This window comes from Chlamydotis macqueenii, chromosome 8, assembly GCF_036417535.1.
Source record: "Chlamydotis macqueenii isolate bChlMac1 chromosome 8, bChlMac1.mat, whole genome shotgun sequence".
NCBI lineage: Eukaryota > Metazoa > Chordata > Aves > Otidiformes > Otididae > Chlamydotis > Chlamydotis macqueenii.
In genome coordinates, this window is record NC_141563.1 from 6,576,991 (window position 1) to 6,594,940 (window position 17,950).

The window sequence follows — 17,950 nt, forward strand, 5'->3', positions numbered from 1 at the left end:
TCCTGTAAGATACTGGATAACTTCATACCAATTGCTTTCCTAACATCCCAACTGTGGTTATTTTTCGGACGGAAACGTATTCCCACAGCTGATCACAGTCATTATGGTACAGAAGCACAAAAAATGCCTCTGAGCAAGGTACATACAAGCACAAACCACAAACATTTACCTAGAAGGCTGGTCTGCTTGCAGTGATGCTGTCGGTCATCTTCTGATAGCTCATCTCTTACCCTTCTCCACATTTTGACATTATTTTTCTCTCTGGGGCTGTCCAAATGGGTTAGATAGATGTCTCCAAAGATAAGCATGTGGCAGGCATTACTTCTTCCTCAGTGGCTTGTCAAGAAACTACTGCTGTAAAACTGAAAGAGTCCAGAAGATTGCTATAATCTTAACTCGTAATATCCATCTTGGAACTTGTAACAGTTAGGGAAGCAGACCAATCCCATAGACTTACCTTGCGCATCAGGGTCCGTGTCACATCTACCTCCCTCAGTTTCCCTGCCTGTTAGCTCTTCAATTTGTGTTTCACACACACGCTGTAAGCCATCTTAAAACGTGGCAAGTTCATAACGCTGATATTCAGAAAAAGTCTGTCTAAATATGAAAATAAATGAATATAAAATAATATAAATGCATATAAAAGACTGGTTGTCTTTGTTTATTCTCACACTATAAAAACAACAACATAATTGGCACAGGCAGTAAATTCAAAGCTTCTTTAATGACAAAGAGATATCAAAACTGGAAGGAAAAATTGACAAGTAGTTCACTATAAGTCCAGCCAAAATTTTCTGATAAGTTTTTGTAGTATATTGAAAATCCCATGAAGCTACATCCTGGAACAAACACTTTTGAAATATATTTTTAAAGTATTGTCCCAGAAACACTTTCTATTCAGTCTTGTGAAAGTCCATGTAGCTTGCTTATTTGCTCCTCTAGTAGAAATGCTAAAAAACCCTGATATTGCCACCCATCTTCCCTAACATACAATGAGTCAGTGTTAAAAAAAAAAAAATAAAAAAAATAAAAAAAATAAAAATCACAATATAGGTAAGAAATGGGGGAAGGGTGCAGAAATAAAAAATATGTGAGATGCATTGCAGTAGCATGGAAAGAAGGTTACTTGCTGCATGTTATATGTACTTCTTGGACAAAGTATTTCAAATTGATTAGTTGTCCGCAATAACAGTTATATTAATTCAAAATTTACCAAACTATCAGCCTTCTCATTCTCTCTGCTACCTCCATACTGATGTATCAAGAATGTTATTTGTCCTAGGACACAGAAAACACTTTGAGCAGGTTAAAAATGACAACAAAAGAGAAAAACTGAAGACAATACTAGGTTATTTAGGAAAAATGAGATCTGCATATAGGACCTACCAAATTTAAGATGGTCTGGCTGATCCTTTTAGATCACATTCATTTGGCCTTCTCCAAACTTCTACAGTATTCAGAAGGTTCAGTGAAAATCACCCTGCTTGTGTAGACCGTGTCTAGTCTGAAGGAGAAATGCAGAAGGTAAATCTGAGCAAAAGTGAAAGAGAGACTCAACTGAGCACTTCAATTTCATTAAAACAATTAAAATGAGTATTACATAAAGTCATCCATGCAATTTTAAATGCTTCTCTATCTCTTCTTGTTAATGGGCTTAATTAAAGTCAGCTAACAGAGGTACAGAAATACTGGAAATACAGACTTTTAAAGTAACAGCCAGGTAAACAGTAGGCTCTTGTGTGGGAGACAAATTGTGGCAGAGACCCAAATAAATACTTGAATGATTTAAATACAGGTAAGAGAAGAGACAGCTCTGGGAAATTAAACACTCTGAAATAAGATTTGTTTCATTATGGGGGTTGGACTAGATGACCTTTGAAGGTCACTTCCAACCCTAACCATTCTGTGATTATTTTTTTTCTATCTCTTATTTCTATTTCACTGCAGGGTATTTTGTAATAAAGAGTCAAAGACATTTAGCACAAATTGGCCACTTTAACTGTGTCAGAAAAGCTCAAGAAACATATTGCTGGGGCCTTATAAACACATACAATATGTTTGCTGCATACAACGCGAGGGAGTAGCCAAAAATAGCCAGAAGATGATGGCAGAGCTCAGGCTGGCAGACTAACTGAGGCAATGTGCTTTCCCCCTCCCAAGATCAGCATAAAATATTTGCACATCCTCTTTCTGCCTTATAGCAAGTATTATTTCCTATACTCTGTAAGTTAGGAAATGTCACCGAAGATGAAACCCCATGCAACAATTATTTGGCAAGAGGCTCTGTCTGTCATCATCATCTTCTCATAAGCAGACCTGCTTTAGAGTTTATGAAATTCTGGGTTAAAGTACAGAGGCATTATTTACTGGTTTTTATGTAAACAAGAAAAATGTGTTAGATCAACACTGCCAGTTCCTAGAGCAAAGTCAGTCTATCAAGCCTGTGAACCGGTAAACAAAAATTAAGGTTTTTTCCTTCAGACAAAGGTGTACCTGGAAAGATATCAACCTCATATCAGCCAGACATCCCAGCTTTATTTTCAGTTAGCTGCTGCTCAGCAGGATGCCCCGCACTGGTCAACGGAGACGCATTCTGGAGAGGTGAAGATTTTACCCCCCCATCCAGCACACTGTCATTTCAGGTGGAAGAGACCAAGCACTATGGAAAAATACAGATTCACAAAGAAGTTTTTTTCTAAGAAAAGCAATTAATTCTGTTCATTTTCCTTTCCTTCTTCTACTGTAAACAGGAACACAATTTAAAGAGAGATGATGAGAGCAAACAAAAGAAGACCAGCCTGCCCACCGCTCCTCTGACCCAGAACATCCTTTGTACTATCCCTTGCCTTTGGAACCTTCATTTCTCCAAGTTTCCCACATTAGCCTGAAAAAAATACCTACTGACATCTAAACTTTCTCCCTGCTGTTCACAGATAGCTCACCTTCTGAAATCCTAAACATTTAAGGTCAGATTGACACTTCCTTCTGGGAATAATACCTTTCACGTACTACTATGGTATTCAGACAGCGAGAGCACCAAATACCAGTCCTGAGGAAACCAAGTTCTAATCAAACCCTTGAGTTTGGGACGAGGTGGGGAGCTCAGTCTTCATGCCCTTTTGTTTGCATGAGGAACACAAGCAGTGTGAGAAAAGAGAAGTGCCAAAATGAGGTGGGAAAAGCTTTTCTCAGCTGTTTCCACAGTGGCCTCTGCTCAGCTCCAAGAGCTCCAGGAGTAATGGGAAGCAGAAAAATGTTTGTAAGAAAGTCTGGGTTTGTCCCCAGCTGTCCCAGCTCAGTGCTGTAAAGTTGAGCGGGCTGAAAACGCACGTATTCTTTGTACAGCCATCCATGTGAAGTCTCTGAAGATCATGCATCTTTACTTATTTACCTGTTTTAGAGAGTTCTGTGCTGTCACTAACATTCAAATTAATTAAGGAAAAAAAAAAAACAACCTTTGCACGATCTACAATAGTTAAATTGTGTAAAAGTGGTTTCACAAAATTATCTACACCAGTCTTCGAAACCTCTTAAAATTGTTTATTGATCAAGTAAAAGCTCAAAAGGAAAAACAAAAACTAAACTTCCTGTCAAACAGATTATCTATCTTGAATCCAAGCAAACAGCCACTTAAACTACTTTCCTGCCAATACTACTTTTTGTGGTTGTTGTTATCAATAGTTTACATTTTGGAAGCAAGTTTTGTTTAGCTGCAACATTAGATACATTTAATGCCTTTACTGTCAATTATGCCGTGAAAGATCAGCAGCAGTGATTTCGAGATCGTCAGATTAAGACCATTAGGCCAAAAAAAAAAACCCTGCTATAACTGCAGCTGATACAACTGAAAAACAATAAAAACCTGACTGCTGCTTTCTGCTCTTGCCTCAGCTTGGTCTGCAAAGCAATGCTGCTCTCCGCTTCCCAAGCTGCTTTCACTTTCTGGTTCCTGTATGATAATTACCAAGGCCCAGCAACGGGGCAGAGTCACAAAACTCACAACGGAGGACCTGAATATAACACTCTTTTCCGGCTAAGTGAGATCCAAGCTACGTCGGTGAAGCTACAATTTTGCTCACATTTGTCTCTGGTAGGTCTCTTTGCAGACAGATTTTCTGGAGGTCAGCTAAGGCGTTTTGATGCAGGCCCCTGAAGTTAAGAAATACTCTGGGAGCAGAAAACAGCAGCGTTGGTATCCAGCCGCCAGCTCCCCAACCTCAATCTAACATCCTGAAACCTTTTCAGTCAGCGCACGCCTTCTTACCTTCCGATTGTTTGGTCCTTTGGGGACAATCTAATTAATTATCTCGGATTTCACTTTGTACATCAGAAGTACCAAGCTCCTTGTCACCAGTGCGGTTTTGTATCCAAAGTGCCACGGGAGCCAGCGCTTTCTTACTGGAAGTAGAAAAGTACAGTGACAGATAAACACTACCCAAATTCCTGTCTAAGGGCTACTTGAAAGATTCAGCAGAACTTTTTCAGTCAGTTGCCTCAGGTTCTTCTAAATTGATAAGCTGGTTTCTTAGCTCTTGTCACGATACATTGGGTGATCTGAAGCTTGCGCTGAACTAAGGCATACGTGACACTGACTGCCAGGTCCTGCCGGACCGAAGAACCCTGCTCTGGGGCAGTGGAGGGGTTGCAGAAGTGTGCAGAAATTTGAAGTTCTGTCCAGTCCAAGTGCTGAGAGCACATCTCTCGCTCTGCCCGGCCCCCGGCTGTTCTTTCAGCTTGTTGATGGCTTCCAGTTGACAAGATAGGAGTTGAACATGTTGTATGGAACAAAAAGCTCCATTAGAGAGCCCTCCCTAATACTCCTTTTCAGCCGTACGTTCAGTGGGATGTGTGCTATGTCTCAGTGTGTTTTGGCTTGTAGTTTAACCACACATTTTAATCTACCTATTATATGCACAACTGCTAGTATCTCCTCCCTCCCTGGCCAGCTAATCAGGCATGAGGTTGGGTTTTCTATGTCTAGAAAGCCATAGCTGTTACTTCACAGCCATTTCTCCAGCATTCTTTGGAATAATTTGAACATTTTCATCTTTGGAAGACATACTATATTACTAGGGGAGAGATCTGTGTTGTCCTTCTAAGCTGGGGACAAGCACTGACAGCATCTTTCTCTTTTCACCAGATGTCCCCTAACCACAGCAGTGTTCAGGGAAACGCACGCTTTGATTAATCCAGCTCCGCGCAGCACACATGTTCCGGATGAACAATGCAAGCGTGTGTGGGAGGGAACTGGGAGGAGGAGAGCCGAGGAGAAAAGTCAATCGTGAAGTAAGAAGTGGTGATCGCTCAGAGAACTGCAGATGAAAGCAAGATGCTGGTAGTAATCTCAGCAGAGAAAGCATGAACGCTGGTACAGCGTGCTTCGCTATATCCAAGCCCACCTAGGTGTCAGGTTGTCGTGCTCTACGCTCCGCTCTACAGGCATTTGGAAAGTCCCAAGGGGTGTCCCAAAGAGGCACTGATGCACAGGACCCTCAGTGTGCGTGTAGGTGTATGGAGCAACATGTACAAGAGTATGTACGCACGTATGAATTTGCAGAACAGCTGGCATTTTTAGCTGGAAGAGTTATCAGGCTAAGGTGATCCTTTACATGTTCCAATATTTGTGTAACATGGAACATTTTTTGCACTCCATGTTACACAAAAACCTTTGATCATGTACTTGTTTTAAGCAGCTCACACTGCCCAGCTCAGCAAGGTTAATGTTCACATTTGCTGCTAAAATTAACGTCGATAGCATTTAAATGGTCACTTCTCGGAAGCCTTAAGCTCTAAGGACTAGAGAAAACACACATCTAGCAGGAGACCAGGTCACTGAGATTTATAGCTTGACCTTGAATGATGGGGAAAGATTTTATAACATTCTAGATTTATGACTCTCCTTCCTGGAGACCCTGACTGTAAAAATGGGGCTGGACTTCAAGTTCACTTCTGGTTTTCTTACCAAGAAGACTGCGTCCTTCAACTGTAGGAATCTTGAAACAATACAACATAAGCCAGGGAAGCTTTCAAGTAATCCGTGCGGTCCCTTAATTGTCTTACAGCTAAAGGCTTTAAATCCAAGATGAGGTATGTGCTTCCTTATGTCCACAACTGCATAGACACCGAGCAAAAATTCTAGCTTTTATTACGAAGCTTTCTTGAGACTATGATATTATTTTTCTCCATGTGCAAACTTTCAAAGTACCTTTTCTCTTTCCAGATTTGTAGCCTACAAAACATTAGTACTATCGCGTATCAAAATTTTCAAGATGATATCAAAATAAAACAGCTGTTCTTAGCTACAGAAAGAAATTCAGAGGTCAATGCTTTAAAACCTTACGGCCTCACTCCTGCATACCGTGTAAAACAGACCCCTTGTCCTGCAGTCAGTAAAAACTGCTAGAATGGGACTTCACTAGAGCAAGTTTAAATGCAACTGTCAGTCACTTGACAAATATTCTTCTAATGAATTATCTCCTCTGTTTAGTAGTCAAGATAAGAAAACCTACCTATAGGTTATTGCATTCAGCAAAATGACAACTCTGTATTAAGAGCCAAAACGTCACGAGGACTGCCATCCAGTGGAATGAGCTGCCCAGAGCAGCTGTGGAGCATCCATCCCGAGTCAAAACTCGGCTGGAAAAGGCTGTGAGCAACGAAGATTGAAGTAAGCCCCGCTCTAAGCAAGGGTTACGGGCAGATGATGTCCTGAGAGCTTCGCTAGCCTAGGTTATTCTGTAACTCTGCAACACCCTTGCCTAAACATGAACCAGAAGAGTTGCACCAAGTGCTTGGGGAAGGGAGTGAGGAGTTAGTTTCTGAAATTTGTTGGGCTTTTTTTTTTTTTTTGTGGGACTTGTTTTGTTTGTTTTCAACAGCTCCAAAAACTGAAAGTTTACTTTACAGTGACTTTCCCTTTCTTAGCTTTCAGCAGTAACTAGATAGATTTCAAATTATCAGAGGTTCTCTTTTTTATTTAAGGCCACTGACTGACCATAAGAAAAATGTATTGAGGCATTAGACGTATTTGTTTAAAATATCTGATACTGAAATTCAAACAGTTCTTCAAGCAGAATTCCTAACAGGAAGGATTTGTGACAAGGAGTCTACAAGATGTACTTTGAAGAAAAAAAAAAAAAAAAGTGTGTTTAAGAGACCCACGGACCTTCAAAAGAACACCTCCTTCAAAAGGCCCCACGTCACAGCCATAAGTGATTTTTTCAGAAGTTAATGTATTTACATAAAGTGGAAAGATTTGCAAACTGTGCAAGGCAATTACTGGAAACAGTGGTGTAGCACTGAACAAAATGGTCTTGATTTTCCTTGTTTTTTTAAAATAACGCCATTATTTCTTTCATCTACACTAAAACTATAGGGCAAATCCTGTAGTCCTTACTAAGAAAAAAGTCATTTTACAGACCTCCTGCCGGTCTTTTGCACAAAGAACCTGAATACTCCAAGGAGGTGAAGGGCAGACAGAAAAGGAGCTTGAAAATGCAGTCCATATGGAAAGAAAAACTGCATTTAAAACGCACGCAGTAAACACTGGAGAACTATTACAGTGTATTTCAGCAGCTTTGAAATTTTCATGCTATTGCTGACATTGATATAACAATGTGTATATGTCTATACAGACGTATAGATGCACATGAACACAACTTTGCGAAGGTACTAAGACATATTTCAGGAAGAGAAGGGCAGAAAAGATAAAAGATACAGATAAGCAGTAGTGTCTAGTTAGGCAATTCAAAGTGGTCCTTGCATTTATTTTTGGTTTTTCTTTTAAAAACATCTCGTCCCCCTTTCTGGTTTACACATCAATACTTCTGCATCTCACATTCATGTTTCCCATTATCCTTGGAATTAGCACGATGATGCTTCAGGGAGAGGGGGGGAGACTTCAAAACTCTTTTTGTAGCACGGAGTAGGAGTGGTAGAGCTTTTCATCAACGTGTGAGCACGTGTACACACCAACCACCCCACTTCCACTGAAGATTCTTCCCTGATTTGTAACTGCCAGTAAGGACCAAAAACAATTCCACACTGTAAAATGTGGTAGAATGGGGGTCTGGTATTTTTGGACAGCAGTTCTCTAGATTTCATCAGGGGAATCTCTTCCCACTACTGTAAACACAGTAGTGTAGTTCAGCCTACACACACAAATATATTTTATGTTTTAATCTGGCAATTTCCAATGTGTCAAGAACACCTAAAAAGTAAGTTAAGGCTTCCCAATATCCACACTCATTCCCCCTCACTTCCTTTAGTAACTATGAATTTTTAATTAATTAAAAAATTGATTCATTTTTAAAACAATCTTAAATAATTTTAAATACTACTAACCATCCATCAAGTTACCACGAACTCAACTACATTAGCTGAATGCTTTATATGCTTTAAAATCATGTTGTATATTTGAAAAACAAAAATATAAGAATCCATTTTCTATACATCATACCCAGCATACAAAGGCTATGAAAAAAAATCAAGTTTCTGTAGTTGCAGATATCTACATAGCTAAGGACATCACACACACAAGTATCTCCTAGTTATTAGCTCTGAAGTAACATTTCTTCTTGTGGACACTCATGGTGAACTCTGACGGTTAGGAATCAGCAACTGAATCCAACTGTCTTTTAGTATCTAGAGTTTATAGATTTGCATACAGAGCTATAACTGACAGCAATTTGCAGAGTTGTGCATAAAGTTTGAGGCACCTTAAATTTACTTATTTGTTCTGAAAGGCTAGTCCTCTGTAATTAATACTATGCTTGTAATTTCTTTGCCTTAAACTTCAATTTGCTCTTTTGATTTTTTTTGATAGATAAATATAGATATTTCCTGCCTATTTGATATGGTGCGTTGAAGATAAAAATATTTCCAGGAGGTTTTTTTTGTTTCCAAAAATATAAGTATATATTTCTGATACCATTATTTTATCAGTAATGATACCATGGATTGTAATATAAAGACAGCAGAGGAACATCAAGATACCACAAACTAAGCAGTAGGGGGGGGGGAAAAAAAGCTTTCAAAACTAATCTCTTACATCTGGCATAATTTAAGATAATAGCCCAATAGAATAACCAAATTGTAGAGAGAGGGAAAGATAGGTAACACAATCTTTGAAATCAGTAGCAATCATTGGTAAGAGACCTAAGCACAATCCATAGTGAAACTTCTGTCCATTTTTATGCCATTTCACTAGAAAACAAACAACCACAACCAAAAAAACACCTCTGGAATGAACAGTCCACAAAGAAGAATTTTTTTACTTTATGATTTCAGAAGTGATGCAAAGCTTTTCATTTATGCCATTCTGGAGTGACCCTAAATGTCTTTTTCCACCTCCAGTCATTCCATTCTTGTGAGATTCCGAAATATTCCTGTTCTGGAACATTCTTTTTACCGTGCGGATTTCCCCCAAACGCAGAGCCTACTGCTGTTCACCTTCCGCTAAAACTCTGAGATCACGAGTCTGTGTAATCACTGCAGCAAACGCAATGAAATCTTCCAGGCTTTTCCCAACCCTTCGCTCACATTTCCAAGTCTGCCACTCTGAGGTTTCTGTGCAGAGGCTGTGATTTAGTAACATTACTGAAAACCAGAGGCCTGAAAACATTTAACTGAGCTCTTGGTGATTTCGTAGGAGGAAATCCAGCCTCTCAGGTCTCACTGCTTTTCCACACAGATGTTAGTGCAAGCCAGAGAACGCTGGCTCTAGGAAGCATTTTAAGACTAGATGTACACAGCAGTTTTCCCACTTTACATCTCTTGAACGCATGCTAGAAATGAAACTTCACTCAGTGAAGTAACGTGGGTGCATTGCTTGTTCCCCGCTGCTGCCTGCAGCCGTCAGACAAACTGGAAGACACATGGTACAGGAGAGGACTGGCTCACCTCCGCATCCTCTCTAGAGCAGGACGCAGACGGGCTGTCCTTAGACTGTGTGGTGGAGGTCCTGCCGTGCCATAGCACCCATAGTTCTTGCCTCTGGGCGCTGAGGACACCTCTTTGCTGCACCACTAACCTGCTCCTTCAGAGGTCAAGCAAACTTCTGGCAGATGAAGAACTAAAGCATCTTCATCCTCAAACACTTTCAGGATTCAATACACTCAGATCATCTGCAGAGAACTGAAAGCTTCCCCTTGCAAAACAATTTTTCAGGTCAATTTTCTAAAATAAACATAGATTCTTTGATAAGGGAATGTGTTGAGATGTTATGAAGATCTGTGAGCCCAATAACAGCACAACACACTTCTAGCCACAGGCATAAGCGTATTTTCACACAAACCTTTGGTTTGCTGGTAACCAGCCTATCAGATACTGTCTGGAGAGGGGGAAAGTTCCCATAACCAAGTCATCCCTTTGTATTTTGAACCTGCAAACTTCAAAACAGCAAAAATCTGTGCAGAGGAAGTCCAAGTTACTGTAAAGCGTCAGGTTGCTGAACTTCTTACCGCCAGCTCCCCTCCCACCCTTTAATTCACGTACCTATTGTCACAACTGTCTCTGCTGTAGAGCTTTGTTATTTCTCCAGTATAATCACTGCTGCAATAACAAGCATTTCGCATACTGCAGAACTGCAAAAACAGAAACGGGAAAGGCCCAGAAGAAAACACTGATATCAAAGACACGACAATGAGAGGAGGTAATTTATACTGGGAAATTAGAGGGAAATGATAGTGTTCTGTCTATTGTTTGATGTACACAGGTGAGTGCTTCCCCTCCGCCTCGCTGCACCTCACTGGGAGAAAGCCCCGTCTTTTCATCCCCATTTCTATCCCTCTCCTTCCCAGGTGGGATTCCTAAAACCACAGCTGCAGGAGCGAGCGGAAGGGCTGGCAGTGCTACATGTGCAGGCGGATTCAGAAGCCTGCGCTGAGAGGGAGCTGCTGGCACCTAGGAAACGCAGGCGCTGCTCTCCGTACTACCACAGGTTACTTTATAAAGCCAGAGTCATTTTTGTTCTGAAGGCAAGGAGGAGTCGAGTGGCCAGAAAGAGGTACAAAAAGAATAACTTGTGAGATTCTCAGTACTTTGGCATAAGGTGTTCACCCCTACCTAGAAAGGGGGGAGAAATGAAATGGACAGCTGAACTGCTGTACTATTCTGAATTCTAGGACACATAACTACAATCACCTCTGCTATTACGAGGAGCATCTCAAGCAGCTTGGAAGGAAAAGATCCAGTAGGGCACGCTGACAGAACAAAGCCTATTACTTGTTAGGTCTTTACTAGGAATTTCAATGGATTTAATTTAATTTCAAGAGGGTTTTGAGAGGCAATATTGTGCAGCCTTTCATCAAGGGTTACCTTACCATAAGCATGAAGCTTCTTTTTTTACGGTATCTTTTGAAGTTTTTCAAAGCAATGATTTTTTCCTTTTGAGAGACTTCTATTATAGCCTGTGCCACGCTCTGTGAGAGGAGGTTTAATCCATGCTGCTTCTGCCGTTACCCATAGCGTCAAAAAAAGAGCTATGCATATATTCACAATATCCTCAGAAAAAAATACAGAGAATAGTCTCCTGCTTTCATAGTAATCTAATTCCAGTTCTTTCTCCAGCTGCTGCCTAATTCATCTTCTCAAAGATTAATTTGGCTGCTGCTCAATCCTATAATAAATTTGATCAATAATAATCAAAATTATTAGCGATAATAATTTGTCTATAATGTAATTTCCAGCAGATTCTGTCTGATGATACGTTTACTAGAGAAAAATTTTCCTGTTAACATTAACTACATGTTAATGATGTTCCATTTTACACTAAAAATATAAAGAATTAAAAAAAAAAAAAAAAGTCATCTGCCTTGCTCTTGAGATGACACCAAACCAGCAGAGATTGGTGGTCAGACATTCCCCTTTAAAATGCTGCATGAAACCAGAAATCTCATTGTCCTCCACAGGGCCAGAAAATACTCCCTGTGGGTAGACAAGGAACTTGCAAAATGTTTCCACTGTAACTTTGTTCCCCTTTTGTTCTTTGCACCTCCCAGGCAGGGTTTGACGCATAACACTTCTGCGCAGTAACCACAGAAGTACAGAGCCACCATCTCTGCACAGGAGGAGCTCTTCCATGCTTCAAGATCCACTATTAAAAGCACAATTCCTGTCAGAAATGCACCTTTGCGGTCTGTAACGCTTCCAGGACAACAATACACATCATCTTTGGCCTATCTCTGCATCATCGCTCCTGTTATCTTCCATCCCACACAAAGGACTATCTCAAACAACACTGGGCCAAAAGCGAAGTTTAGAGGATCTCCCAACTCCTCTTCAGCTGGATCCCACCAGCTTCACCTTCCTCTCCCAAATCCTGCTAGCTTAAGCCCAGACCTCGCTCCCTTGTCTCACGCCTTCCTGCCCATAGCGTTCAGCCGGCAGCTCGATGCCCGACAAGCGGGTGGCTCAGTACCAGGCCCACGGGAGGCCCACGCCACTAAAGGAGAAGGGTGGGGGTCTCTGTTGGGCCCCAAGCTTTACTGTCACATTGGTTATCTGCATTAAGCGAGAGCAGATAATCCACGTAATGGCCTTGGGATCCAGCGGCCATGGCTTCCTTCAATGTACAAGGCCTCGCACCCATGCACAGCGCTGTTTTTCTGTCAGCTGTAAGCATTAGCTAGCTCTAACTCTCTGATTGCGGTTCCCACGTTTTCCTTCATGTGTTCTGCCATAGTGTTTGCACCTTGAAGTGTGCTATATGCAGAAAGTAATGCTTTATAAAAGATAGCAGTGGGTTAGAAACACTGACTGCTTGATGACACATCGTGCCATTGCCCAAAATATACACCAGAGCTGGCTTAGAGAAAATAATCTGATGTGATTTTTGCAGTGGCAGCCCTGAAAATTTAAGGAAAAAATAAAAAATAAAAATCCATCAGGAAGGCCTTAGATACATATCCTTGCTGGATAAAGCAACAAAATTCCATGCAGTAAGAAAACGCGAGCCGCGCTGCGCGCAGACGTGCTGGCGTTTTTTACACTCGGCATGCAGCAGCATAAATGAACCAGCTTTTAAAGAAGTCTGACACTAGAAGTCCGGACATGTTCAACATGCAGTACTGTGCTTAGTTTAGCAAAACTCTGAAACTACTTGAAAGTGAAGTGTTTGAAATAAAAGCAAAACTAATGGTGAATTTCAATCTCTGTTCCAAGCCCCTAAGAGGGACAAATGCTTTACATGAAACAGAGATCCTCATCAGCTGAATTACTTTCCGCAAAGCAAAACTCAAACCCCTAGGAGTTACTGAGGGACTGGCTTTAAAAAAAAAAATAAATAAATTTAAAGAGTGTGTTTACTGCATCCTTCCCCCTCTAAGATGAGGAACTGCCTGGCATGCAAGACTCTTGCAGCGACACAAGGAGCAAGAGAAACAGAGAACAGAAATACCAGAGATGTGATACAAAGTGGTGAACAGGCTAAAATTAGTTAATGTTCTGATTTCTTTTATGAAGGGAGGGTAAGTTAGTTCTATTTTTTTTTTTCCTATTAAACCAAAAAATCCTAGAAGGCACTGGAGAGTGAAGAAATAGAGATTTGCAATTTCAGTGCACAGACACATGCTGGTACACACGTACTAGCATAAGTACATGTACATGTTTCTTGGTTTAGGAACACTAATTCAAAGGTAGGTCTGACAAAATAAGGAGAAAAACACTCTGATCACCTTCATAATTGTATCAGGAATCACGTCAGGAAATTTTGCAGGGACTAGCTTAGCTTAGGCAATGTCTACGCTGGTCTTAAAGACAGATTGCCAGTATTCATCATTTTTCCACCCCAGGTTTTGTGCCTTACCTTCTCACATAATCACTTGCTTTATGAGGAATGAAAAAAAAAAAAAGCTTTCCTTCTTCCTATTGTAGTATTACTATTTTCACCAGAAGAAAGAAAATTCTTCTTAGTCCTTTTATTCACTTTCAGTTTATGCTGGTGTTGCTCAGAGCTGGAGTGAAATACAATTAAATGACTGATTAGAAAAATCAAGATTTTTGTCAAAGGTCAGCAAATTGGTTAAACGACCTTGAGCTACATTCAAAGCAGGAGCACATAAGTGCAGTACAAACAGGTTCAGCTCCTCTAGGCTGCAAACTTGAATTTCTGGTATCTTTGTTCATCTTGGTAAAATCTAATTTGAGACAGCATTGAAATTTTCTGATATATTACACCTGGTTTTCTTCAGGGAAATGTTGAGCTGCGACATGGATGCAAGTTGTTGGTTAGCCTACGTAGTTCAAAATACACTTACATGACTCCCCACTTCCCCTCCCCGCCCGCACACATACACTGATGAGGCTGCAAACTTCTTTTGGGGAACACTGCAACGCTAAAATTCCTCAAGAGGATGTAGTAAGGGAGGAGGCATGCTCTTTCTGCAGAAGGGTGGGAAAGACGATAGCAAAGCGCTGCTCTGGGAAAAGGAAAAAAGAGGAAGCAGTATTTGCAACGCAGCATTGTGTGCTGGGTCCAGCTGAGATGGAGTTAATCGCTTCTTCACAGCCCACACGTTGTGGGCTCGTGACTAAAACTGTGTTGATAGCACACTGATGCTTTAAATGTTACCGAACGGTGCTTGCAGGATGTCAAGGTTTTCGCTGTTCTTCGCTCTCCCCGCTCCAAGGCTGGGGTGGGCAGGAGGCTGGGAGGGGACGCAGGCAGGACAGCAGCCCAGACTGACCAAAGGGATACTGCGTGTCACACAACGCCAGGCTCCGCAACAAAACTGGGGACTCGGTCTTTCCAAAGAAGCCACTTTTGGAGGCTGACTGGGCACTAGTCTGCCTGTGGGAGGTGACGAGTGCCTTTGTATCACTTCACCTTCCCCCACACCCCTTCCCCTCACTTATTGAATTGTTTTTATCTTGACCCACAATTTTTCTCACTTTTGCTCTGCTGATTCTCTCCCCCATGCCACTGTGGGAGAGTGAGCAATCTGCTGGGCTGGGGTGGGCTTACCGGCTGGAGTGAGCACACCATACACTGAAAATAGGAAATAATTGCAACCATAGTGATAGTCAAGTTATAAATTAACCTACAAGTTTTAGAGACTATGGCTTTTTCTTGACTTTTTTTTTTTGTTATTTACTTTACCTGAATTATCACAAGTAGTGGGGAAAAAAAAAAAAAAGATACCTTTTTTTTCTTAATTTTTCTCCTGGGTGTTAAAGAGATTTTTACAAAACAAATACACAGTTCACACTGGCTTTCTCTGAATGCTAAACCAGCTATAGCTGCAAACATAATTACTCATATCTAGACACAGGCCAAATTTAGGCAAAAATCCGAGTTGGCTTACAGGAAGCTTACAGGTGCTCAATACAGGGTAGGCAGACCGCTATGCCAGCTGAAGCTGGGGCTGCGTCAACAGACTTGGCCAGCAGTCAGTAAACCTCACCCAGACAGTACGGCAGCAACCCGCCTCTGGCAATATTTTAATATTTATTCATCTTTGCTTAGGTATTTGTTCTCATATTTTTTCAGGCCTCCGGGTGAAATTCAGGCTGCCGAGGTCAACTGCGCTGATGTCAACAGAGCAAGAACGCCACCGCCAGAAAACGCCGTAGCGAGAATCCTAGCTTGCAGACATAATTACAACTTCACTACAAAGTTCATAACTATTTTTCTTTTAATATAAACAAACGTGGTTGTTGAATTCAGAGAGAAAAGGCCATGATTGAGAAATACATTGTGGCTTTTTTAATGTATGTACAAAGACCTTTTGACATTAATGCTGACGGGAGCCCACCACTCTTTTTCAACATGACAGATCTCGCTCCATTCGAAGGTACTCCGTTTTCATCAGAAAAACAGCCCTCACCGTGATGTAGGAGGCTACGCAGGTGTGCACCCCGCTTTTCCTTACTTGGGCCTTTCTAGAACAACAAAACAAAAAGGCGTACGCTGACACATGAGAGCATCCGCACCAGCTGCCCTGCCTGCCGCGCTTTTAGCTTTTAACGCTTTATCACTGAATCAATGTCGCTGCTTTGAAGCTGTAGCCTGAACAAAGCGTACTAAGTAGCTCATTGGGAAATAATATTTTTTTTATAATAAGAAAGTTATTTTCATAAGTGTGCATGCGCTTTGGGAAATACAGGCACAGAGGCAACGCCTGGGAGAACTTCAGCTTAAAGACATTTCAGGGGAAGCCCTGCCTGCTGCCCTCCTACACACGGGACAGCCTCTGCACGCTTAAACCGCAGGAGAAGGATGCCACCGCGCTGCCTTCGCTGCTCAGCGGTAGACAGACTGAGGAGTTGTTGTATTCACGCTGGGTAAGGCTCAACCTGAGTAACAGTGAGCAGAGGGTTTTTTCCCAAATACAATTACCTCAGCTACCTGGGGTGAACTTGCCCACCGGCCCTGAGCTCCCTGCTGCAGAGAGAAGGCAGGAGCTGCACAGCCCCAGCCTAAACTAGAAATGCCTGATTTGGTGTTTCTGCTGGTTAAGCTGGTGATGAGCAGGGGGAGCTCAGCAGGGTCTCTCATCCCTTGCAAGACTCCTCATTTTCTTGCTCCACCGCTTTGCTTTGGGGGAGCGAGCATGCCAGAACTCAGCCCTTTTTTCCCTTTTTTGTTGGTGGGGGTAAACAGAAAAGGCTAAGGAAATTCTGGGGACTAAGATCGCTGGGTAACATGCTGAGAAGGAAAAGGGAAGAGTCTTTAAAAAGGAAAAAAAAAACAACCAAAACCAACCCAACAAACTTCTCTCTGCCCTCTCTCCCTCTGTAACACCTTTCATCCTCGCCATCATCGGTCACCAACACCAGCTTCTCCTCTCTAATTAAATGAGTCTGGAGCTGACTTGGAAAGAAAGCCAGCAACCACGACACTGAGAAGTTTCTTATTAGCTTGTGTGATGAAGTCAGAGCCTGTTGGGTCAGTTGGCGGCTTAACCTACTTCATTTTAATGAATTATCCATGAAGTGGGATACACAGAGGTGCCACATAGTCTGAGATCATCACCATCATCAGACGAGCTTTGGAATTAGTTCTAAGTGGCAGTACTTCGTGTGGAGCCTAACAAAATGTGTATGAGCACCAGCCAAAATAAATGATCATTTTCTCCCCTGCAGAGGCATACCAGTACCTGCCTGATGCTGCAAGGAGCACCAGTATGGCGTGCCACCACATGGCATATGAACTAACTACAAGGAAATTTATAAGCTGAGATTGTTTTTTAATTCAGAAAAACATTGAAATATGTGAACTGTGACATCTGCAGCACAAATGATCTGCTTAAGAAATATATACACACATTATATATACATATACATTTTTAACAATGGAAGAGCTTTGTAGTCTGTTCAATGGGGGATTTGTTTTATATAAAAATTTCATCATCTAGAACTATTTTCTACGAAATATTAATTAAAGTTAGCAGGCTGTAAATATCAAAATCCAGATCACTGCTGAAGCCCACATAACATAATTACAGTATTGAGAACTGCTCTGAAAAATCCAAGGCTCTGACCCCTGATGCTTTCAGCCAAGTCCAGAAACTCTGGAACAGTTTCGCTTGCCAGCAGTTTTGTAACATTTCTTGCAGCAGCAAGATTTGCTCGACAAGACCCTTTGCCTGGAATATACTTTTGATGTCTGAGGCAAGTCTGACATTTCCACTTCCTATTTAATTTTTAAGTAACTACTGCTCTAAAGTTCTGAGCCCAAGCTTCCTGCCCCAAGTAAACCAAAACTCTTCATTTTTTAACTTTCATTTTCCACTTCTGCTTTTCTTTGCCAGTCAGACCCTTTGGAGCTGAGCCTCAGCGGCACAACAGGCTTCCTAACCCGACAGTTTCCACATTTTCAGTTGATCACCACTGTCTCTTATATGTCTGAATAAAATAAACTTCAAGGCTATGCATTAAAATCTTCTAAAAATAGTGCCATTTCTGCTGTCTTGCAGCTAGAGCAGATCTCTGATTGTGGAGCTGGAGATGA